The sequence below is a fragment of the Acomys minous genome, assembly GCF_964271855.1.
Source record: "Acomys minous genome assembly, chromosome: 3".
NCBI classification, from domain to species: Eukaryota; Metazoa; Chordata; class Mammalia; order Rodentia; family Muridae; genus Acomys; species Acomys minous.
Window position 1 is genome coordinate 50793565 of NC_140485.1, and position 26029 is coordinate 50819593.

Here is a 26029-nt window from a genome sequence, read left to right on the forward strand (position 1 = left end):
TTGTTAATGGCAGAGACTGGCTGGCTGGAGATTCCCTGGGGAAACCTCTCAGCCTGTCAGAACTCATTGGCTTTCACTGTGACAACTGGACACTCAGGAAGGAGCTGAGCAAAAGAAGGGTGCCGATAACAAGGCCACCTTGAGAAGTCCTATACGCTGAGCACTGGAGTATTATTAGGAAAGGAAGGTCGATGGCGTGGCTCACATTGCCAGCATTTGCTCACTAGAAGGTAATGAGTTTTGTTGCCCCAGAGGAAGTATGCACACCAAAAAGAGTCCTGCCTGAATATGGCAAGGGCTTTTGAAAATATGACTTTTACCGTAGCCTGGGTTGCTGTGGAGAACACCAACAACAGCAACGACGAAACAGTAGTGGGCCTCGTTCTGTGGGGATGTCCACCAAGCTCTGTTCGAACAGCTTTAGGCTCAAGAGGTGATTTCATCCTCTCCACAGTCCTCTGCAGTAGATTTCCTCATTATCTCACTTGTCCACTTCAGGTAGTGAGAATGTAGCACACAGCTGGTTTGAAAGTGTTATTAACTTCAAAAGGATTAAGTGAGGGATGAAACCAAGGAGTGCCTAATTACCTCCACTGAGAAACAGGTCTCCTCAGAGAAAGATCATAAGTACCAAGGATCCCTTCCGCAACTGGAAACTGGCTTCCACCCTGTGTTAGCTGGATCGCTTTAAGAAAACTAATACTCTTAAAGTTTAACTTTCTTGTCTTTAAAATGGAGATAATACCTTCCGAATATGGTTGTTTAGATAGACCTTAGAATAACTTGCAAAGTATTTATTTATTTTCGATGAATGATACATTTTCCACAAAACGAAAAAAAAAAAGAAACCATTATTCGAGTGTTTAAACTGAGGTGCTTAGGCCTAAAATCTTCAAGTAAGGACAAATGTCTCTGCCTCAGTTTGCTCTTTATGGAGTGGGTCCACTAATAACTTGTAGCACAGAGGTTTTTAAAAAAAGGTTAGAAATGCTGAGCCTTTTTGAAATATTAGCTATCCCTTGTGAGGTCATCCCATAATGCTCACAATGGGATAAAACATGCTGGCTAAGAATGGATGAGCACAGGACCCACGAAGATAACAGTAAGCACACAGTCTGTATGGAGCTGTCAGTTGCTCATGTTGACTTGTGATTACGGAAACATTCACAAGTCCAGGTACACCGTTCACTGCAGTTAGTACTTCCCAGTCATTCATTTATTTCTTTTTGCTCGAAGAAGTGTATAATCTATTAAAAACTTAAAAAAAATTTTTTTACCATCTCCTTCGAGGCCTTTGTGCAAGTAGAAGTAAGTATGGAGGTGATATTGGTCCGAATTTTAGAGGACTTATCAATCACCTCAGTGGATAGGAAAGGGGGAGGCAGAACCTGGATCACATTACAGATAATCACTGAACCAGATCTTCTCTTGACATAAACTGTGAAGAAACAGGACAAGTCATGACTAGAGAACAGGATGGAAGGGAAATGTGTCTTTTATAAAGGATCATTACCCTGAGTGGAAGCTCATTTAAGGTGTTTGGGAAGAGGTGGTTGTGGGTATTTAAAAGCAGGAAAACATCGCCTTTTCCTAACCTGAGTTTAATCTGAGCTAGGTCATCTTGATACTCAACCAAAGAAAGACATCTACTGCTTGTCTATTGTAACCTGCTGGGTTGATAATCCCCAGATGCAGCTTTTTAAAAAATCAATGATCACGCATAATGGTCTTTGGTGCTCCAACCTCTTCTTCAAACCAGCTAATGGGCTGAGTGCCTGTGATGTGGATAAAGTTAGAAACAGCTCATTATTGGAAGAGATCATGTTGAGATGTCTTGGTGGCTGGCTTTTATAACACTTGCTCAAGGGTATCCTCTTTTGGGCTTGCTAAAATTGTACAGAATGCTTGATTCCATCAATCCCAATCAAGAACTAATTAAGCAGAAGCTACACAGACCTTTGAAAGAAAGAAAGGGTGTCTTTTATAAAACCTGCATGTCTGATGTACATGAGATACAGCTGGTGACTTTCATAATACAATCACTAAAAAAGATATGAACTATATAGTGACACAACTAAAAGAAGGTATGTATGCTCTATTGGTTCAGATGTAATTTAACCACCACAAAACTTCAGTAATATATATTTTTCCACTTTCCCTTCTTACATTCACACATTCATTTTATGAAAAAAACACTGGAAAGAGAAAGAGCTGACAAAAATTCACACAGCCATGAATGGTGGAATACTCAGAATCAAAGTCCCACTGTGACTGTAATATACAATATTTTCTTTACTCTTAGGAATCACTGCATTTGAGAATTATAGCCTTAACACACAGAAACACACACACACACACACACACACACACACACACACACACATACACACACACACACACACACACACAGTTGGAAACAGGGTCAAAGTGTTTAAATGACTTCCATGAAGTTCCAAAAAATTGCTGGAAAAAGCAGACTGTGTGTCAAAGATATTATCATTTTCTATGGATATATTTATGGTGTGCAAGATTTGGATCCCTCCACCTTACTGAGATTCCTGCAAACATTAGGAATCATGTCAGACTCAAATATTTCCCTACTCATGGGAACTACAGAGACAACCTCTAAACCGGTGAAGACATGGCATTTCTGTCACATTCACTTAGAGTTATTTTTGAAAAAAACAAACAAACAAACGGCAATACACCTAGGAGACTGTCAAGGAGGGAGAGGGTGACTGAGAAAGTAACAATATAGGAGGACTAGTTTGAAGATATTAACTAAATCCTCATCCTGGGGAACACATGACAGGAAAGCTGAAAAAAGTAATATGGATCATCTCAAAGTAAGATTAACCCCATTCTTCATCTCTTTTCATTTTTAGGGACCAATGGAGCAAGAAGGTTTCAGAGAGATGAATTTGAGCTTATTATAAGGAAAATTCTAATAGTCAGGACCTGCTATTGATGCCTCAGGAGACTGAAAAGAGGTGTAAGGGAGAAACCACTGAATGCAAGTAGAGGAATCGGCCTCTAATGAACACAGCTGCAGGCTGGTCATTTATTCCCTTAGCCTTGGTTTCCTTCTTATTTTGGAAAAGTGCTACTGGAAAGACGTTTAAGGGAGTTACTTCCTGCTCTCAAATCTTCATTTAAATTATAATAATTGAGACGTTTTCTCAAAAAGTAAGTTACTACACAATGGGAGTATTATAGAAAATTCCCAATCATCAAAGGTAGGTGGAATTAAATCAGTTTAGATTTTTTAAACTCTAAGGTCTTAACAATATTTTAATGACGTTAACTAAGGCATAATAGACTGTTTCAGATTCATTATGTAATCTTGAGGGAAATATAGTTGAATGTTTTAAGGATATAGACAAATTTAAGAAAGAGAGCGAAGTAAGGAGGGATTTTCCACTCTTTGCATAGATTCCGCAGATGCAATTATACTACTGCATGTTAGCACTCCCATTCTTTACCCAACGTGAATGAAGGTAACTTGGTGCCGTAAGTTAGATAACCTGGCAAGCACACATATAAATAATGATTACAGGTGTCAGGCATGCTCTAGTGAGATGATAAAAACCTTAACGAATATAGGCAGGGCAACAAACACAAGCTGGCATCAATCCCTGGACTTCACCACCAGGAATTCTGCAGGTATCTCATGCATGACTTTCATTTGCACTGATTCTACATATTCTCTACTTATGAAGATGCTAAGTACATTTTCAGGATGAGAAAACATGTTTAATGTTTAAGAATATAAAAATGATTATATCATAATCAGTGAGTATACATTCTCCATGGCTCTTGATTAAATCTTACAATGAAGAGATACAGTATTTCATTTCATCATTTATAAACCACAAAATATTTAAAAAAATAAATATATTGGGGTAGCTACACAAGTTAATTAATATATTACTTATCTTACTTTTTTGTGCTATAAATATTTAGAATACAGTGTCTTAGACTATTTCAACTAATCAAGATTTTTGTCCTTGAGTATAAACGACATGATTTTCAGGGGATTTTTTTTCCCACATGTTGCCTTGTTTTATTACAGCAATAGAAGGGCAACTAGTAGAATGTTTCTCACAGCAACAGAAAACAAACTAGAATTCTGGCTTTGTTGGTGTTCCATTACACAGTGTATTCATGAAAAAAAACCCATAGCTACTAGCCAGCCTATGGTTGTTCTTTATTGTTGCTGTTTTTCTTTTTTTTCTCTCTCTTTTTTAAAAATTAATTTATTCAGATTACATATAAATTATTATCCTCTCACTTGTATCTTCCTCTTCCTGCCTCCCTCCCTCTTTCACCCTCTTCTCTTCCCCTAGGTCTATGACAGAAGAGGACTTCTTGCCCTACCATGTGGTCACAGCCTATCAAGCCTCATCCTGGTAGCCTGCTTATCATTTCCTGAGCGCCACCAGGCCTCCATACCAAGGGGAAGTGGTTCAAATATGGGGCACCAGAGTTCATGAGAGAGTCAGTCTACGCTCTCCACACAACTGTGGAGAATGTCCTATCCATTGGCTAGATCTGAAAAGGGGTTCAGCAGTTTGAGCAGATCCCCCTGGGTCTATATCTGTCCATCATGATGTTCTTCTTCTAGCTTTCTAGGACCATCTGGATCCTTGTATTTCCCCATTTTCCCATACTTCTCTCATCTGGAGTCCCAATAGTAAGTCTGTGCATCTATCCCAATCCCCTGTTAAGTGAAAACATTCATGGGACATCCCTTTTGGGCTTGTGTCCAATTATAAGTGAGTATATACCATGTGAGTCTTTCTGAGTCTGAGTTAAATCATTCAGTATGATCATTTCCAGTTCCATCCATTTATCCAGAAATTTCAGGATTTCCTTGTTTTTAATAGCTGAGTTGTATTCCATAGTGTAATTGTATCACATTTTCTTTATCCATTTTCCAACTGAGGGACATTTAGGTTGTTTCCAGGTTCTGGCTATTACGAATAAGGCTGCTCTGAACATGGTTGAGCATATGTCCTTGTTGTGTGGTGGAACAACTTTTGGTTGTATTCCAAGGAGTGGAATAGCTGGGTCTTGAGGTAGCCCTATTCCCATTTTTTTTTTTGGATTGACTTCCAAAGTGGTTGTACAAGATTTCACTTCCTCCATCAATGAAGGAGTGTTCCCCTTTCTCCACATCCTCTCCAGCATGTGCTGGCACTTGCATTTTTGATCTTAGCCATTCTGATGGATGTAGATGGCTATAAGATGGAATTTCAAAGTTGTTTTGATTTGCATTTCACTGGTGGCTAAGGACACTGAGCATTTCTTTAAGTGTTTCTGGGTCATTCAGTATTCCTCTGTTGAGAATTCTTTGTTTAATTATGAGTGGCATTTCTTAATTGGGTTATTTGGTTTGATACTGTTGAATTTCTTGAGCTCTTTATATATTTTGGATATTAAACCTTTGTCAAATATAGGGTTCTGCCTTACAGAAGCTTCTCAGACTCATGAGCTTCCAGGGGATCTTCTAAAAGCTTTCTTCTACATCATCAGTTCTGGTTCCCAGACCTTTGTTAGGCCATTCAATTCTTGATTTCCAGAAATATGACATTTTATATTGTAGATACAAGTGAGATCTTGTGGTGTTTGGATGGCCACCCTGATCTATTTTGTGTATCTATTGTCCTCCAGGTTCACTTATTTATGTTGTTATTAGTCACAGATACTACTATAGTTTTGGTACCATCCAAGCTGCATGCTATAGCATCAAGAAATGGCTCCAGAAAGTTTTCATTTTCCTCTAATCTTATTTTTTAAGTAGACAATTTTATCCTGACAGATTAATTTATATGTCTTAATAGTACCAGTAATCAATGGGTCTGACTAGAGAATTCTAATTTTATTTTATTGAGAAACTGATGGAATTTTTTGAAATGGTATCTACCAGTTAAATTGTTATTATGTATGTTTTTTCACTTGCTCACTAATTGCTGAAATGTTTTAGAACAAATACCACTTATTAACACTATTCTCATTACTGTTAGTTACTGCATTGCTTACTTTCCTGATTTTTCATAGCAAATAGATGTCCCAAAGTGGCCTTTGATGAAATATAAGTAAGGAAATAAACAAATTAAAAGACATACTCTCCATTGAGGAAAACTTTCTTTTCTCAGAAGATATCAATCACATGTGGCTTCTTGGTTAAGGGTGGAACCCTGTGTCTACTTCACTTTTTTAGTGCTGGGATTTTGTCTAACTTGAACCTGTGTGGGTCTTGTGTGTGTTGTCACAGTCTATTCATTCATATGTGCATCATATTGTAGTTGTTGGAAGACACTCTTTTGGAGTTATGAATAATGTTTTGCTCTGAAAATTTTGTTAAATAATAAAGTTTTTAAGAAAAGATATATTCAACAGAAAGATTAGAAACAGATACCTTAGAAAAACATTTATTGCTATTAATATCTAAGTCACAATGTAAAATCAATAACTATAAAATCTATAAAATGGATAACTGAACATCACCCCCAAAGTACTTAATATACAGACTAATTCATTCAAAACACACACACACACACACACACACACACACACACACACACACACACTGACATACAAATGTTTTACATTGATCCTATCAATAGGGATGAAGTACTTTCATAAGGCAGTCACAAAGATTCTCTTAGAGCTGTAGATGTCAGACAGAATGTGGGATGTCAAGCAAGAGTGGGCATGTCTGTCATAGCAAGCTGATGAGGGTTGGACATCTGCCACTGCCAATAATAATGAGCTCCGAAGGTCTCAAAGGTCATATTTCCTGGAGGAGAAACATCACTTGAGAGATAAATGTGTTTTATGACAAAATTAATACTGGCAAGTTATCATAAATCCAGGAATATATTCCAGGAGACAAGGAACCAAAGAAGCATGGGAGCAGAATAAACCCAGCAAAATAGGAAATAGACTATAGTCAAGTCTAGTTGTGAATACAAACATCTTTGTAGCTGAAAAAAAAAAAAAAGGATAGGGGTTCTATGCTAACTGCTGCAATGGAATTTAAAAAACATTGTTCACTTTACATCCTGATTGTGGTCCCTCCATCATCAGTTCCTGGTCCTTCCCTCCCTCTCTCATTCCCCCTCCCCTCCTCCCCTACTCTTCAAAAAGTGGAACCTTCATGCTCTACCATCTGACCTCAGCCTAACAAATCTCATCTGAACTGCCTGTATCCTCTTCCTCTGTGGCTTGACAAGGCCGCCCCACGAGGGGGACGTGATCAATGTGTGTGGGACAGAGTCCATGTCAGAAGTAGTCCCTACTCCTCGTATTATGGGATGCACAAGGAGGCTGTGCTGCCTATCTACTACATCTGAGCAGATGGTTTAGGTCCTCACTGTGCATGGTTGGTATGCGCATCAGTGTCTGAAACACTCCCCTCCTCTGCCTGGATTTGTAGACGCTATTAGTCTCCTTGTGGAGCTCCTGACCCCTCCAGGTTCTTCTATTCCCTCACTCTTCCCTAAGACTCCCTGTGCTCCACCCTGAAGTTTGGCAGTGTGTCTCAGTGTCTGCTTGGATCCTCTGCAGGGTAGAGACTTTCTCCCTTCCTGTTTCTTCTCTTCAACTGCTCCAGTGTCTCTTCTGTTTGTCCTTCTGAATGAGAAGTAAGCATTCTCCCTACAGTCCTCCTTGTTACTTAGTTTCTTTAGGTCTGTGTGTGGTAGTGTGGTTATCCTGTATTATGTGGCTAATATACCCTTATAAGTGAGTATATACCATGTGTGTCTTTCTGGGCCTGTGTTACCTCAGTCAGGATGGTCCTTTCTAGTTCGATTTGCCTGCAAATTTCAAGATTTTCTTATTTTTAATAGATGAATAGTATTCTATTGTGTAAATATACCATAGTTTCTTTATCTATTCTTCAGCTGAGAGGTACATCTAGGTTGTTTCCAGATTCTGTATCGTATTAAGCCATAATAGAAAGATCCAGAAAGAATGTGAAATCAGCATGAAAAGGGTTGGATAAATTTAAAGATGACTTCTCTGTTATGAGTAGTGTTAATATTACTATACTCCCTGAGAATCTGATGTATGAAAGGAAGTACTAAAAATGTGGATTTTTTTACATTGTTTCCAAACATGTTTTCCATCTGTGGTTAGAAGATTTGAAGCAAGGTTTGTCTGTGTTGAAACACACAAAAATATACAATCATATGATTAGTTAAATTGTAAATATAATCATTCAAATGTATACTTAATTAAGTATAATTTTAACTAATTTAGATTAATAACTTAGATAGGAACAGGTATGTTCTGAGACCCGGCTCCATCATTCACATGTGATTTACTTTATATTTATTTATTTATTTATGGTTCTACAAGACAGGATTTTACCGTGTAGCCCTGGCTGTCCTGGAATTCTCTCTGTAGACAAAGTTGGCCTCAAACTCAGAGATATTTGCCTGACTCTGATGCCTGAGTGCTGTAATTAATGGTTTGTGCCATTACTGCCCACCCCAATGATTTATTTTTATGTTTTAAAAATGTATTGCCTCTAAAAATAAAGATGACCTGTAGAAACTGCCCTGAAGCCAGGTGGTGGGAATAATCCCATAGATCCTGACTACAGAACAGTATCCCTTCATGAGATAACTGTATCTGCCTTAGCGCAGGAGGCTTGTGGGCAGATTATCCTTTCTAGTCCATCCTAAGACACCAGTTGTGCTTGCTTTAAGAATTTGTGATGCACTTCTCTTCAACGCAGGGTTAGTAATGCTCTAGAAACCAGAAATCCATGGCAAATTTAGGTTTAGGTGCCACTGAGTGAGCAGTAATGCAGAAATCTGAGAGAATAGTCTGTGTAGAATCTTTGTTAGGTTATACACAGCAAATCAGAATATAAAGATTGGAACAAATACCAGGCATAGTCATGAAACATAGAGCAGCAAAATATTTTAAGGAACCATGACATCATTGAAGGATAAAGGAAAATGCCCGAAAAAAATCATTAATTATCTATATGCACAAAATTTAAGACATTAAAAATGGCTGTTTTTATAAAGCTGAATGAAATCGGGGAAAGGGAAATTGTAAAGTGTCTTATGAGAAAAAAATAGATGAAAACAATCCCGAATGTCAAGCAGAAATTCTAGAGCTAAAGATTTTACTGAAAAAAGAAGATGTATCAGTTATGAATAGGAAATTAAAAAGAGCCTAGTACAGTTGCATATGCCTCTAATTTCTATGCTTTGGAGGCTCATGAGTTTGAGCCAGTCTGAGATATAGAGCAAGATCCCACCTCAGAAACCAGGGCTACACAGCCACTCCCCCTCAACACATAAGTGAGCTTGAAAGCAGGATAACTGAAAATATACAGACAAATGAGGAGAAAAATGTGAGAAATAAAGAAGTGTAGAAACTAAATAGGGACCAGCATAAGAAATTAAATATCCTAATTTTTAAAAATTGTTTATTAATTTATTCTTGTTACATCTCAATGGTTATCCCATCCCTTGTATCCTCCCATTCTTCCCTCCCTCCCATTTTTCCCTTATTCCCCTTCCCTATGACTATTCCTGAGGGGTATTTCCTCCCCCTGTATATGCTCATAGGGTATCAAGTCTCTTCTTGGTAACCTGCTATCTAATTTTTGGACTTTGTGATCAAAGATAACTTGCTATTATTTGAAACTCACTTGCTATAATCAGTGTTTGTAACCACTCTGTTAACTAGAAGCTAAAAAATTATACAATAGATAAACACACACACACACACACACACACACACACACACACACACACACACTGAGGTGGTAGCCAAAAATCCACTGCTATACACATTGATTTGACCTCAAAGGAAGATGAAGGAAAAGTAACAAAAAGAAATAAAAGACTAGAAACTAAGCAACAGAATGTAATAGGAAGATCTTACCTGCAAGTAATTGTATTATATGTAAATGAACTAAATTGTCCAATTTAAAGACAGAGTGGTTAAAAAAAAAAAAAACCAAAAAGACAGAGTAGGAGTGTTTAAAGGCTTTTATCCCTTGGTACCCCAAAGGTCCAGTTTGAATCATCCAAGTATAATGTACTATTTGTGTGGTATCCTTACCAAAAGGAAATCACAATAAACCACTGAAAGGCAATCAGGGATTATACTGATTGTTTATATTGTTTGGGGAATCATTTGGACAAGGGTTCTTCAATAGGAGATTTCTCTTGTTTGGTACTGGGGATTTTCTAGTCTGTGGTTCTTGTGGAAAGCATTGTCAATTCACTTTCTATAGTGTGTGTGTGTGTGTGTGTGTGTGTGTGTGTGTGTGTGTGTGTGTGTGTGTTGTCCCTCATCCTCCTGTACTGCTTTCCCTCCCCATTATTCTACTTTTCTCACTTAAATTATCCTGTATCATGCTATTCTCCTCCCAAGTCCTCAACCTCATGGTCCATTTATACTTTGCTGGTTTCTGTGGTTACTTTATGTTTTATACTCACATCTGAGAATTTAGAGCTAGGAACTGCAGATAAGAGAGAACATTTAGAGTTTATCTTTCTGGGTCTTAGCTGCCTCACTCAGTATAATCCTTTATAGGCACAATCATTTACCAGAAAATTTCATTCTCCTTTACAACTGATTAGTGTTCTATTGTGTTTATACATATCAAATTTTTATTATTTATTATCTGTTGGAGGACATTTAGTTTGTTTCAATTTCCTGCCAGTTGTGTGTATAGTAGCAATTAAAATGTTTGAAGTGCCTGTGGAGAAAGAAGTCAAATCCTGTGTGTATATAACAAGGAATGTTATAGCTCAATCCTATGGTAGATATATTTTCAATATTTGAGGATTCTCCATAATGATTTCCAGAGCAACTGTACCAATTTGCATTCCAACCAAAGGTAAAGGAGAGTTCCTCTGTCTTCACAGCCTTGCCATTGTTGGTTGTCAGTTGTTTTGTTGATCGTGGTCATTCTCACTAGGATGACATAAAATATCAAAGTTCATTTAACTGTATATTCCTAATTGCTAAGAGTATTGAAAACTTTTAAAGTTATCTCTTAGCAATTTATATTTATTCCAATGAAAAAAATCTCTGACCTTAATGGTACACATATGTAAGATGTAACAAAAGGCTTTCTATCTGGACTTAAGGCTCACTAAAAGATAGCCAGACCTGCTTCTAGAAGCCTGTTCATATGTCCAGGGTTAGTGGGGTCATGTATCTCAGAAAAGAATCTACTATTTTAGCTTTGCTAGACCTTCATCATTAATTACTAGCTATATTTTAAGTCTTATCTGCATGCTTACAAAGAAGTACAGCTACCACCCCTCATCAATTAAGTTCTCTTTGGAACAAATGGAGACCATAATGGAAAACCACACCTGGATAATAATTGCAAAGTTCATGGCACTGTGGGGAGCCCAGCTACATCACAGTATCTTTAACTGAAGGAATATTATAGTAGGGGAAGGTGTGAAAAGATTTTAAGAGTCAAACTACAAGGAAGTTTGATGTGAAACAGTCTTAGCCATAATTTGTTACATTAACAAGACCAAAATAATGGCAATATCAATCATTGTGTTGGTGTGTAAGAAAGATTTCATGGGAGGCCACCCAAACAAAGATCTACAAGTAACTATTGACTGTTGGAAAATTAAAATCTGCTAGGGAGGATGCCTCTTATTGGTTGTTCAATGCATAGTGATCAGGCTTGAATTTATAAACACAAACAAATTAATTCATAAGGATACATATGAAAGTTATAATATATTATATAACATGTTATATATGTGAAATTTGTGGACAAACATACACATGTACACATTTATATATCAAGAATTATAAATCAGAAGAGGCTGTAAACATGAGGAAGAGGGACATGAGAAGATTTTGAGGGGAGTATAGCTGGGATGGGCTGTAAAAAGAAAGGAAGAAGTGATATAATTATATTTTGGTTAAAATTCAGTTAAAGAGGACAATTCCAAGATAGCAGCTATGAAGACACACAGAGTCTGAGCTGCAGAGGAGACAGCAGATAATACCAGGAGCCACAGACTATGGGAGAAGGGGATCACTGGGTGAGAGATACACACAGTGTGGACCACGGGAAGATCTGACCTCTGGTCAGTGGCCCACCTCTGTGGGCCTAGTCCCCAGAGTCTGGACTAGACCTTGTATGAGAGCTGTGAGCTGCGAGGTGTGAGCTGTGGCCTTGATTGGCAGCATAAACTGGGTATATGGGACTGCAATCATCCCAGCAGTGAAGCATCAGAGCTCTGGCCTAGGGAAATCTTGGGGAAAAGGGTGGATCGGTCCCCAGACACCACCCACTTGCCTCGTGCCAGTCCACTGAAAGACCAGGTGCCACATGGGGCCCAGACAGCTGTGGACACACTGTCCAGCCACAGTGGTGCTTTCTGAGTGGGGCCAGGCAGACGTCTAGCTGCTGGCCCCAGAGGACTGTCCTGTTAAAATAAGTCACAGTGGACGCAGCCTAGCCAAGCTCCACAGCCTAGCATGGAGTCATGAAAGGTCAGAAATCTAGCCAACCAACAGCAATCAGAAGGTAGTAGCTCTTCTTTCCTTGGCAGACAGAACCTAGGCCCCAGTACCTGGTTGGAGCAGGCAGAAAACTAAACAACTATTAGAAGCCTGCAGGGGGTTCAGGCACTCTAGGGTGATCTGAGCCTACAACCCAAAGCTCTAAGACCTGTGGGTAGGGTATTCAAAGCCCAGCCAAAGACAGGATAACTTGCTCTACATACACTACATCAAACAAATATTGGAGCTACATAGCACCAGCACCTACCTCAGCTGACCCAGTGAGGAGCTCACAGTATGAAGCAAAGTCTCCAGGAGCCAAAACGAGGTCACCTGCCTGTCCCAGGGAAAAGTTCCCTGATCACCACAGGCAAAAGCCCTCGACCTATGACCACTGAAGGACAACAGAAGCTACCTCCCAACATCAGAGACAGCAAGATGACTAAGACCAGTGTGAAAACATAAATAACAAAAACTGAAACAATGTGGCATCTCCAGATTCCAGCTACCCCAAAGAAAGCAACTCAGAGAACTCAAACACAATTGAAATACAAAAAAATGACCTCAAATCCATAGTAATGAAGATGATAATGGAAGAAATGAATAAAATTCATAAACAAATGCAAGAAAATGCAGCCAAACATGTGGAAGACATAAAAGAAGCCTATAGAGAGGCACTGGAAGGAATTCAGGAAACTACAATCAGATGAAAGAAATCAATAAAACAGTTCAAGATCTGAAGATGAAAATTGAAACAGTGATAAAAGCACAGATAGAAGCAAAACAGGAACAAGAGAGCTTAGAGAAGAAAACAAGGAACACAGAGGTGAGCTTCTCTAACAGAATCCAAGAGATGGAGGAACAAATCTCAGGACAAGAAGATACAATCATAGATCTTGAAGCAACCATCAAAGAAAAGGCTAAATCTGAAAATTTCCTGACACAAACCATCCAAGAAATCAAGGACATCATAAAAAGATGAAACCTGAGAATGATAAGCACTGAGGAAAGAGAAGACACCTGACACCAAGGCCCAGAAAATTGTTTCAACAAAATCATAGAAGAAAATTTCCCCAATTTAAAGAAGGAGATGTTTATAAACATACAAGAGACCTACAGAACACTAAACAGGATAGACCAGAAAAAAAAAAAACTTCTCACCACATATTAATCAAAACACAAAATATACAGAACAAACAAAAATACTAAAAACGGCAAGGGAAAAGGGCTAAGTAATATATAATGGCACACCTGTCAGAATTACATTCGATTTCTCATCAGAATCCATAAAAGCCAGAAGGGCCTGGACAGATGTCCTGCAAATTCTAAGAGACCAGAGATGCCAGACCAGACTACTATACCCAGCGAAACTATCAATAACCATTGATGGAGAAAACAAGAATTTCCATGACAAAAGCAAATTCAAACAGTAACTATGCACAAATCCGGCATTACAAAAGTTACTAGAAGGAAAACTCGACACCAAAGGGACAAGCTGCAACCAAAATTACATGGGAAATAAATAACTACACCATTGCAAAAACACAACCACACAAACTCTCTACTGCAACCAACATCAAAATCAAGGGACTTAACAGTCATTGGTCATTAATATCTCTCAACATCAATGGCCTCAATTTTACAATAAAAAGACACAGACTAACTAAATGGATGCATAAACAAGACCCAACATTCTTCTGCATTCAAGAAACACATCTCAGCCATAAGTTTAGACATTACCTTGGGGTAAAAGGCTGGAAAAGGGTATTCCAATCAAACAGAGACAAGAAGCAAGCTGGTGTAGCCATTTTATTCTCTAATAAAATAGACTTTCAACCAAAACTAATCAAAAGGAAAAGGAATGAGGAAGGACACTTCATACTCATCAAAGGTAAAAAAACAAAAATAAAAAATAAAATAAAAAAACAAGATGACATCAAAATTCTGAACATCTATGCTCCAAATACAAGGGCACACACATTTGTAAAAGAACTATTAGCAAACCTTAAACCATATGTCGATGCCAACATATTAATAACTTACCACTCTCACCAATGGATAGGTCATCAAAACAGAAACGAAACCAAGAAATAACAACATGAACTAACATGATGAATCAAATGGATCTAACAGATATATACAGAAACTTTTCACTCAAACACAAAGGATTATAACTATTATCTAATAGATCTACAGTGTGATTGTAATCTCTGTCAACATGTTATTGAACTCATTCACAGAACTACTAATACTCCTAAAATTGATATGAAACCACACACACACACTTACAAACATACAAACACACACACACACACACACACACACACACACACACATTTTCTAAAATACATGAAGTCAAAACCACAAACCAGTAGGCATTTTATTATTATGGAAATTCAAAATGCATTAAAGAGCAGTAGCAATAGCACTTAAATACAGAAGACCTAAAAGCAGATATACAAATTAATGGAGAGCCTGAGTAAAACCACCTATATACAGCAAATAGACTTTCAAGACAGGTTTTAAAGCATATACACATAGAAAGACAACTTCTTCCTGCCTTGGGAGAATCAGATACTGAGAAAAGGCTAAAGAGCATGACATGGCAAGAGATGGGGTCACTTACTTTAGGCCATGATGTTGGGTACACAAGAGGGTGAGGGCTAGGGAGATTTCTCTGTGAGTAAAGTGCTTGCTGCAGAAGTACTTGTAACAGCAGTGAGTGGATTTGGCAATCCACCTGTAACTCCAGTCATGGAAGAAAAAAGACAGGGGATTCCCAGAGAAATCTAGTTATTGAATTCACTCATATTGGTGAATTCTGGGTTTGGCTGAGAGACCCTGCATCAACAATAAAGTGGAAGAAAGATCAAGAAAGAATTTTAACAGCAAACTTGGGACATGTGCATATGTGCACTCACATACATGTACGCTCAATTGAACAAATACACACGCACATGGCATGCACAAATTAAAAGTGGAATATGCAGTAAAAATATTACATTTGATGATAATAGACATGTAATGTATATTAATGTAGTTACTGTCATAGCACTTGTGATGTCTAAATTTTGGCTTTGGAATCTGTATTTCAATAATCATTAAAGCTTCCAGTTATGACATTAATATAATTGATATATTTATTTTACCTCTTCAGTAACCATGCATTCCAACAGTTACTAATACCCTGTGATTTGTGCTGGGCATATTAGCTAGAATAATGAAAACAAGAACCTGGTGTTTCATAATTAAACATGTCAATGGCTCCTTTTTGTATTTAGGTTAACCTGGCCCATAAACCCTGCCTGTTCAAGCCCAATGATTTTTATTTCTCTGTACATTTAAAATTCTTTATCATAGATATTTAGTACTTTCAGCATATTGGATATGCCTTATTTAACAAGAGAATCTCCTGGAATAGACAAGATGACTCAGTAGGTAAACACTTTTGATACCTACATGTGAGGGCATCTGAGTTTGGATCCCCAGAAATCATGAAAAACTTAACATTTATAATGAACACGGTGCCTATGAGCAGATGGAACATAGAGATAGATGAGACTCTGGAAACTCTCAGCCCAGTTAAGATGTATACATACAGTGGAAAATAATATACCCTGTATTTAACAGGGTAAAAAGTAATGACTGAGAATCAAAGTTTTCTTCTGGCATCAAAACATATAGGAGGCCACATATACGCACATACTCATGTGCCCACCACAAACACACATAACACATACATACATACACACACACACACACACACACACACACACACACATATGCGTGTGTGTGTGTATATGAACCCCCACTATATGTTTATATATCATAGATAGATGTGTGTGTGTGTGTGTGTGTGTGTGTGTGTGTGTGTGTGTGTGCCAAAGATGAAAATTAAGGCACAGCACAAAGAGGGAGAGAGAGAAAGTGGGAATGGAGAGAGGGAGAGAGAAAGCGTGTCAAGAGACTTTCCCATTCATTTGTCTGCAATACTCTCATTCACTTTTGGATGGTTGTTATTGTTGTTGTTATTTTGTTTTGTTTTGTTTTGTTTTGTTTTTGTCAGCTTCCTCTTCCTATCCTTCTGAAAGTCAGCTCAATTACACTTCTAAAGTGTCTTCTATGACTCGTTGAATTAGATAGATTCAATGTTATACATTTTCTTGAAACTAACAGAAAATTATAGATCTGTTATATTAGTGGGTTAAGGTTGAAATTGAGAAAGAAACATCACATTCTACTAGGATTTGAATTATGGAATGGGACGTCTACCTTCCCAAAATCTTTTTAACTCTAAAATTCATCATTGAAATTACTTTTACTCTATTTCTGTAGGTCTTTCACAGGAAGGGAATAGAGCCCCAAAGAACCACTGTGACTCCTGTATCTCCTCTAATTGCAAATACCACATGTAATCCATACTTGCTTTATCTTGTCATCAATACTGTATCTCACAGTGATAATTTCTTTGGAAGATGCAGAAGTATTCATACTACTATTCCTGTGCCTAACATAATTCAGTTCATTTAAAAAATTCTAGCTGCTTGAAAGCATCTTGAAATAGTCAAGTAGTCATAGGTTGGGGCTTGAAAAATATATAATTGTATTTAATATATATTGAATTATATTAAATATATGGTATGTACTGAAATATATACCAAACATATATATCCTACAAATTTGCTGTCCTACAATACTAAAGATGCAAGTTCACTGGTTACATTTTCCATTTCCTTGCAAAATGAGGAAAATTCCCATTATTATTGCCTATTAGCAGCAAACATGTTATTTATATTATCATTAAGATATTGCCTGCTGGACACGTAAGTTGTTTCCAAGAAGAACGGATAACGAAACTGTGGTACATCTACACTATGGAATACTACTCAGCTATTAAAAACAAGGAATTTCTAAAATTTGTGGACAAATGGATTGAACTAGAAATTGTCATAATGAGTGAGTTCACACAGAAGCAAAAAGAGCTAAATGGTATATACTATACTCACTTATATCGAGACACTAGTTCAAGGTGTACGTCCCCATGAAAAATTGTACTTACCAGGAAAGTGGGTAAGAGGAAAGGACATCCTATTGAGACTTTAGTTGTGAGAAGCCTGGGAGAATGAGGAAATAGAAGGATCCAGCGGGTCCTGGAGAACTACAGGTGAGTCTGGGCCCTGGGGTCCTCCGCAAAGTATGGCAACAGCCAAGGAAAAAATAGGCTGTAAACCTCGAACTCCTACCCGATGGAAAGGACATTCTCCACTGTTGAGTGGAGAAGGAGATCTAACTTTCACACAAACTCTGGTGCCCCATATTTAAACATGTCCCTTGGATGGAGATGCCTGGTGGCACTCAGAAGAAGGATAATAGGTCACCAAGGAGAGACTTGATACCCTATGAGCATATACAGGGGGAGGAGGTCCCCCTCAAACACAGACATAGGGGAGGGGAGTAGGGGGGAAGTGGGAGGAAGGGAGGAATGGGAGGATACAAGGGATGGGCTAACAACTGAGATGTAATATGAATAAATTAATTAAAAAATATATAAAAGGTAAAAAAAAAAGATATTGCCTGCTGTTCTTAGAATGATTGAAAATTACCTCACACACAGCATATATTCAATAAGTATAGTTACCGTGAAAAATTCACAGAAAGACGAAAAGATAATATTTTGTTTCCATTTGTGAGTACCCAAAGTGACAGTTGGGAGGATCAATAAAAGTCACTTCCTTAGGTCTTGAAGGATAATTGAATTAAAACACTTCTGTCTCCATCTGTGATTCTATTAATAGATGCCAGGCCCTTTAATCAATGTGTTTCTGGCAGGCCTCCCTGTGCAGGCACAAGCCTGTTAAAAACAGACACGTACATTTGTAAGAGTCAAAGGTTGTCACATCTGGGGCACTAAAGGAAAGAACTGAGCTGAACCTAATGATTGCTACTTTGAAAGTAGAACACAGCCCACTGAGTACCATAGTAGTTCTGTTTGAAAAATGACTAACGGAATTTCCTATATGTTTTAATTTTCTCTTTCTCAAAGAGACATCATTATTCCATGTCTACTGTATAATACTTTGGATCATTATTCCAAAAAGGCCACAATTTTCTCCCATGAACACCTAAAATTAGGAAAGTCCAACTACAAACATTAATTTTTAGAAAGTTTTCTTTGCATTTAAAAACACTGGGTTTCATTGCCCACTCTCATCCAAATCTGTAAACATTCTTTTATCTTGATGAATCTTACATTGATTCAACTTGCATTATTATCTTTTTATTTTACAACTCCCAACCTGTTTTCCCAATTCCACTCACCTCACTTCATTTCATTTTATTATGGAAAATGTTTTATGAGTCATTCAGTAGGAACAATGAGACAGCTTTTGTGTTTGCTGTTTGCTTGTTTTGTGTGGTTTTAAAAAGAAAACAGGAGGACCAAAAAGGATAAAGGAAAGAAGAAAGGTAGAGAACAATGGATGGGAGACAGTGGTAAAGAGGAACATTTACTTCATGCAAATGAATTATAAACTCCATTTGCATTATCTAGAGGCACACACACACACACACGCACACATTTCATACTGTTTTTGCTATAAAGCCTTCTTTGATTACCTGTTATATTATCCCAGAGCTTGAGCTGATATATATTACACCCTGAAGCCTTTGTGGCTCTGTCTGAGACTCTGAATGAACACAAGGCAAACACATAGTTTTATTAATAACTTTATAAAATTTGATAAGACTAACCTCCAAGCCCACAATATTTGCCTTACTACCATCCTATCTTTATTCTTCCACAGCTCATTTCTCAGAGTAAACCTTAAGACTATACTGAAACAAAGAAACCACAGCTGAAACCCTGAGAAAAATGATTATGCCCGCCCAACTCTAAATAACAATGAAGACATAGAACATGCGTATCACACCCCATACTCCAAAGACTCAGGGACCATTGTAGAAGACAGACAAAAATAATGTAAAAGCCAGTAGCAGGCGATGTCTAAAAGAAAACCAGTGTGAAAATGTCTTTTTTGTAGCCCATACCAAACCAAACCCCAGGATGGAGATTGGAGTTGGACACAGAGTGCTACTGTTAGCCAAGGAGCTACTGACAATTGTTAGTTGCTGGAGAGAAAGAGATTTCTCTAAGACTGTAGTTCCTGATTATACTCTGCACATCCAAGAACATGTGGGCAGCACAAATAGAACTTACTTGAAAATAAAACAGCAAATGGTTGACTGGGAAGGTAAAAGAGGCTATCTGGAAAGAAATGGAGGAGGAGGTAAATATGATCAAAACACATGATACAAGATTCTCAAAGAACTAATAAAATACATTTAAACTACATAATCAAAAATAATTAAATTCAATTATTTAAATAATTACAAAAATTAAGCATAGAAGGAAAACACCCGTATTTTTTTGAAATCAGCATATATCAGCCACTGCTGACAACCTTTTCTTCCATCCACTAGTATTCCTTATTCATAATGTGCTCATAGAATGAACAAATAAAAAGCTTGTAAATAAATAGATACTTAGAGATTACAGAGAACGAACTTAAAATTGCATGGGGTGATTAAGAATAAAAATCCAACCCAGAGAATGAGGACTGCAGTCAATGACATATTATTGTATACTGGAAACACCTTAAAAGAGGATGTAGATAGGCTATTTGCTTATTTATTTTATTATATATATGTATGTCAAAATATTGTATACTTCACTGTGTGTGTGTGTGTGTGTGTGTGTGTGTGTGTGTGTATGTGTGTGTGTGTCTGTGTCTGTGTAATGGCACTTTGAATGATAATAACCCTGTAGGTGCCTATGTTTTAGTATTTGGTCTCCAATTAGTGAAACTGTTTGGGAAAGCTTAGGAGGTGATGCACTGTTGGGGGAGGTGTGCCAATGGGAGCCAACTTTGAAGTTTCAAATGATTCAGACCATTTCAATGCCCTCTTTCCGTCTTCCTTAGAGATGAAAATGTATGCTCTCAACTGTTTTAAATCCAGTTTTTTTCCTCTGCAATTATATACTCTAAAAACACAAGCCTAATTAATTGATTTATTTTATTAGTTTGCCTAGTCATGATGTCTTTTCTAAAGCAATAGAAATATAACACACTCACACACACACACACATGCAAGATGGAACTAACATATGATCTAGTTATACCACTTTTAATTATTTGCCCAAAAGTCTCCAAGTCAATACATAGGAGAGATAGTTACTCATCAGTGTTTATTACCACTTTATCTACACTAACCAAGTTGTAGAAACGACCTGGTGTCACACAACAGAGAAATGTATAATGAAACTGTAGTAATTAGACAAAATATCTTTTTTAACCCATGAAGATAAACAAAGTTATGTCATGAGTGAGAAAATGAATGCAACAAGAGCTACTCATAATTAAGTACATTAAGCCAGTCCTCAAAAAAAAAAAAGTCATATTTTATTTCATTGTAGTTCATAGAATTTATGTAATTATGTAAGATCATATATGTATATATGACATGAAAGTGAAACTAAGGAACAATTGCAACCAGGTGGAAAAGGGGTGGAAAAGAGGAGCATAGAGGGTATGGGGGAACAAATGTCAACATAGCAGGTGTATGTAAAACTGTTCATATAACACAGTCCCAAAAGCAATTAATAACATACATAAATACAAAAATCTTTTAAAAAGAGAACTGTATATGATTTTCAGAAGAGATTAGGAAGGAAAGCAAAGAAAATACATTCAATGAACATTGATGTATGTGTTTATACAAAATAATCTAGAGATGTTAAATGTTATAATTCAGCCAAGGTATTTAATTACATAGATTTTCTAATGGTGAGTAATATTTATGTATGCACATACACAAGAATCTGATATATATATATATACACAAATGAATAGATAATCCAGTTTATGGAAATGGGTATGAATACTAGGACGACATCTTTTTAATTAGGAAACAAATATACATGATTTGGTTGTAATGAGTATATGAAACCATTAGAACAAATTGTTCACGATTGTTGTTACTCCTAAAGAACTGAGAGAGAAAGAGTTGTAGGGATCTTTAAAAGAAATGTTATGAATCTCATTTGTAAAAATGAGTGTGTTTTCAATATTTAAGAATAATATATTTTCCCATTTTACCTGTTTTGTATATTTGTATATTCATTTTTTAATATTTTATTAATTTATTCATATTACATCTCAATTGTTATCCCATCCCTTGCATCCTCTCATTCCTCCCTCCCTCCCACTTTCCCTCACTCCCCTCTCCTGTGACAGTTTTAAATATATCAAAATAGTTATATGGATATATTATCCCTGTCTACTTATTTTTGTATGTATTTTTAGAAAAAAATTAGGCAGTATCATATATTCTGGAACCATCTTGAAATTTACTTTGTAATTCAGTTTGTTTTTAAATTCTCAATCCTGTTCCTCAAACTCCTGTAGATCTACTTTTTCCTAACTTTCCATGTTCCCTCTACACTATATACTGTCTTTCTTTTTCAGGACCTGGATTTCTTGTTTGTTTTGTTTGTCTCCTTTGTCTATATGGTGATATCTTTTTTACTACACATTTTTTATTTTTTACATATGTACTTGTATTATTACTCAAAAAAATAATAATCTACCTACAGAAAGTATAACCATGAAACAATCAGGAATTATATAAATGTTACATTCACAATGTTTTGGCTATTACTATTTGCATTTGGCAGCCTTGAAGAAAACCTCTTTTATCTTGGCACATCAAAATTCTGAATGTAAATCAATATCTATCATATATCATCATTATCAACTTAAAATGTCTATCTAGACCTAATAACATCTTAACCCCTAAACAACTAAGCTTAATTGTAACATGAAACTATCTGGTCTTCAACCACATCAGAGACTTGAAAAGGATGATAATTAATTACCTGAGCACATAGGGAGTGCAGTTTATCAGCTTCCAAATGATAAGATGACAGAGAGATTTTGCTACCTGAACAGTCAACCAAAACTCTATAACATTGGAGCATCATCTTCAGCCTTCCGTCCCAATATATCTGAGAGAAATATGTGTGAGGCAGGAACTGTTGAGAACTTGCTTACTCTTTCTTGGCAGGGTTTGGCCATTGACTCTGCCTGCATCCAAGCTTACCCTTCTTTTATGCAGAATTCTGTCTGTGGTAGAAATGACATTTTATCCAGTGGCTTGTTTGCCACATTTCCATAAGGAGGTTCTTTGATTCTCATCACCCTCTTTGAGGTAGTTTGGGTGTTGCCAGGCGTTATCCTGTCTTATAGGCAAAGAATCTTTAAATGATAAAAGCATTTTAAATGTTATATTCTGCATGTCTCTGAGATTTTTAGGACCTTATCTACCTATCCAACCTTATCATTCTGTAGAATCATATCTATCTGCTGCACCTAAGATGTATATTCATGTGATAAAAAATAGACTAGTAATTGAGTTGATCATGATTTGATCAACTAAGAATTAACGTGTATAACTTATTTATCCTAAACAGCCTGCAATAGCACTTTCAAAGTATTAGAAATAAACCTTGTATCGTAATTGAGTTATATGTTTACAATACCTCATACCAGAGTAGAAATATATATAATGAGTGTGAAGAATAATCTTACACTTGATTTCTATAATAAACTTATTTTGCAGCTATATAGAAATTTCTATACCAGTGAATTAAAAATAACCTTGGCATTAAGTTGAGGATTAGCTTCACTAAGCCACTTTTTGTTCTGTCTTGCCTATATATCTCTATATCCTCCCTTCTTTCTTTTCAATCCAAATCCCCAAAGATAAGAATGGATGATAAAGGGAAAAATAGATCTCCCTGAGTTCAAGCTTGTTTTCTCTCTAAATAAGACCAATAATAACTTATAATCAACTCATATTGTAAATAACCCTCTATACCACAAGAAAGCAACCAAAAGCCTACCAGACCCCCTTAAAGGAAATGGGGCATAGTTCTCTTAAGGTTTCTTCTGCTTGATTTGGGACAAGTAATACTTTTTTAGGGGCAAAAATACAATCATGGAAATGGGTAAACAAGCTAGGAATTGCATTTGTGGTCTAATTTCTAAATGTTGAGAAATTCAAGGCTTAATTAGAGTCCCGTGTGACAACCATATGCCATGACACAAAATCTAGTTTTATTGTAACTTCACAATTTTTATTACCTCTAACCACAGGTCGGCCATGTCCCTGAATTCACAATTACTAGTTTTTTCAGTCTGGCTTAGTTAATTCAGGAAAACAAACAATCAGTTGTCTAGAATCACTTGACTACTTAATTTCTACTGTAGAAGATGATGAAACATTTTATATCATAAGAAACCAAGACTGTCTTTTGAGCAGAATCCAGTCTTTGACAGATCACAGGCATACCATGGGCAAATGTCTTTCTCTATACACAATTATATGGTAAGTATAATAAACAAAAGATAAGATGTTAAATGAAAATGAAAACATTAGGTTGCCTCTAAAATTGGCAGAAGTTATATAAAACTAATTATTATTCTTTTATGGGTGTTATTTAGTCATTGTCATTATTATGATGATATGAGGAACCCTTGAAATTCAGAATTATGATTAATTCATTTATAAATGAGGATTGCTTACTTATCCACCAGTGTTTACTAAGCATCACCTTTGTTCCCAACAAAGCCATAGTGCTGGGAAAATTATCACATATAATAATAGATAAGTATTCCCTCTAATGGTGGCTTATCTCATAATGTGAGGAGTCCTAGAACAGGCAGCATATATAATTGAGGTGTGCAATGTTGTAATTCATGAATCCTAAAATGTTATCAATGCACCAATGACAGCCATGGTTTAATATGTACTGCTAAGCATTTTTTAATTTATTCTAGTGATATATACAAATGTTACATATCACAACCTTTGTGTCTGAAATCTGATAATGCATGATGCCCTCTGTGGTAGTCAATACAAAGGGATACATCAAAGATTTGTGAGACATCAGTAGAAAAAGCATTTCTCACAGGGATTTTTTTTTTCAAAACAGGGTTTCTCTGTGTAGCCTTGGCTGTCCTGGACTCACTTTGTAGTCCAGGCTGGCCTCGAACTCACAGCGATCCGCCTGTGTCTGCCTCCCGAGTGCTGGGATTAAAGGTGTGAGCCACCACGCCCGGCCTCACAGGGATTTATAACTCTGAGGTTGAATTGCAAACAGAAGTCTGCTTTACCAGAGGTATCTGCTGCTTTCAGGGTCCTTCAATATATATACATATAGTTGTCCTGGATGTCTCAAATTATTCTAAGTGGTATTATTACAAAGGAAATGAAAAGAATTCTTCCAAATGTTCCAAATTTTATTATTACATATTTTGGAGGGAGATCTATCCATCAAGACATCTTGATACTAGATACAGATTTGGAGTAAATATTGCCATATAATACAGTTTAATTTTGTGGTGTAGTTTTCATTTTGTTGATTTTTAAAAAATTCATTCAGATTACAACTCAATTGTTATCCCATTACTTGTATCTTCCCATTCCTCCCTCCTTCCCATTATGTTAGTTTTTTGAGAATTCTGACTATATTCCTCTCTCAACATCAAATCCTTGTCTCCTTGCTACCTGCTCAACTGTGTGACTTCTGTTTTTGACCTATATAATATTGTGTGCAAAGCATGTGATGTCTTTGGCAATAGCATCTTATCTTCAAGTTCTGGGAGGCAACCAATAGCAGCCAATATTAGGGTTTTTTATTATTATAACTTATTCAGATTACATCCAAATTGTTTTCCCCTACCTAGTATCTTCCAGTTCACATTCTCCCTCCCTCTTCCACATTATTCCTCTCCCCTAGACTTCTGACAAATAGGGACCTCCTCCCCCACCGTAGGACCACAGCCTATCATATCTCACCAAGACAGGCTGCTTCTCCTTCTTTCATGTGCCTCTGAGCCTCCCCACCAAAAGGAAGTGATCAAATTGTTGCTACCAGAGTTCAGCTTAGAGGCAGTCCCTGTTCTCACCATGACTGTGGAGAATGAGCTGTCCATTGACTAGCTCGGAACAGGACATCTAGGTTTACTTCATGCAGGGTTGGTACAATAGTTTGTGTGGAGCCCTGTTGGCCCAGAACCACCTTACTTTTGGAGTGTCTTTGAGTCCCTTGATCATGGGAGGTTTCTCATGCCTAACATTGTGATTTTGTTAGACTTTGGCTATTGAGGGGTGGTTATTGTTACTCCAAATGGTATAATGTCATTAAATTTATATAAAATAATATGTCCTCATATGGCTCTTTCAAACACTCTAGTGTTATTTCTTTCTGTTTCCTTTTCTCTCCCTCTGCAAATGCTCTCTTTTCCTCCTTTGCAGTTAAAGTTTCTTCCCCTTTATTCCATTTTGTCATTTGTAGCACCTGTGTAACACTTTCAGCCTCTGCTCCCTAGCAGTCTATGTTAACTTTGCTGACTTCTGTTGTTACTATAGACCCTATACACATATC

At 36.9% G+C, this 26029-nt stretch overlaps 1 long non-coding RNA gene across 1 annotated transcript in view; it reads left to right on the top strand.

The window, feature by feature from the left end:
- The first annotated feature begins 1058 nt into the window (after positions 1-1058).
- LOC311593718 overlaps positions 1059-26029 on the top strand; it is a 65919-nt gene continuing 40948 nt past the window's right edge. Inside the window, exons 1-2 of the long non-coding RNA XR_014777809.1 lie at positions 1059-1176; positions 2886-3052. This is a non-coding gene — a long non-coding RNA (uncharacterized lncRNA). The remainder of the gene's footprint in view (positions 1177-2885; positions 3053-26029) is intronic.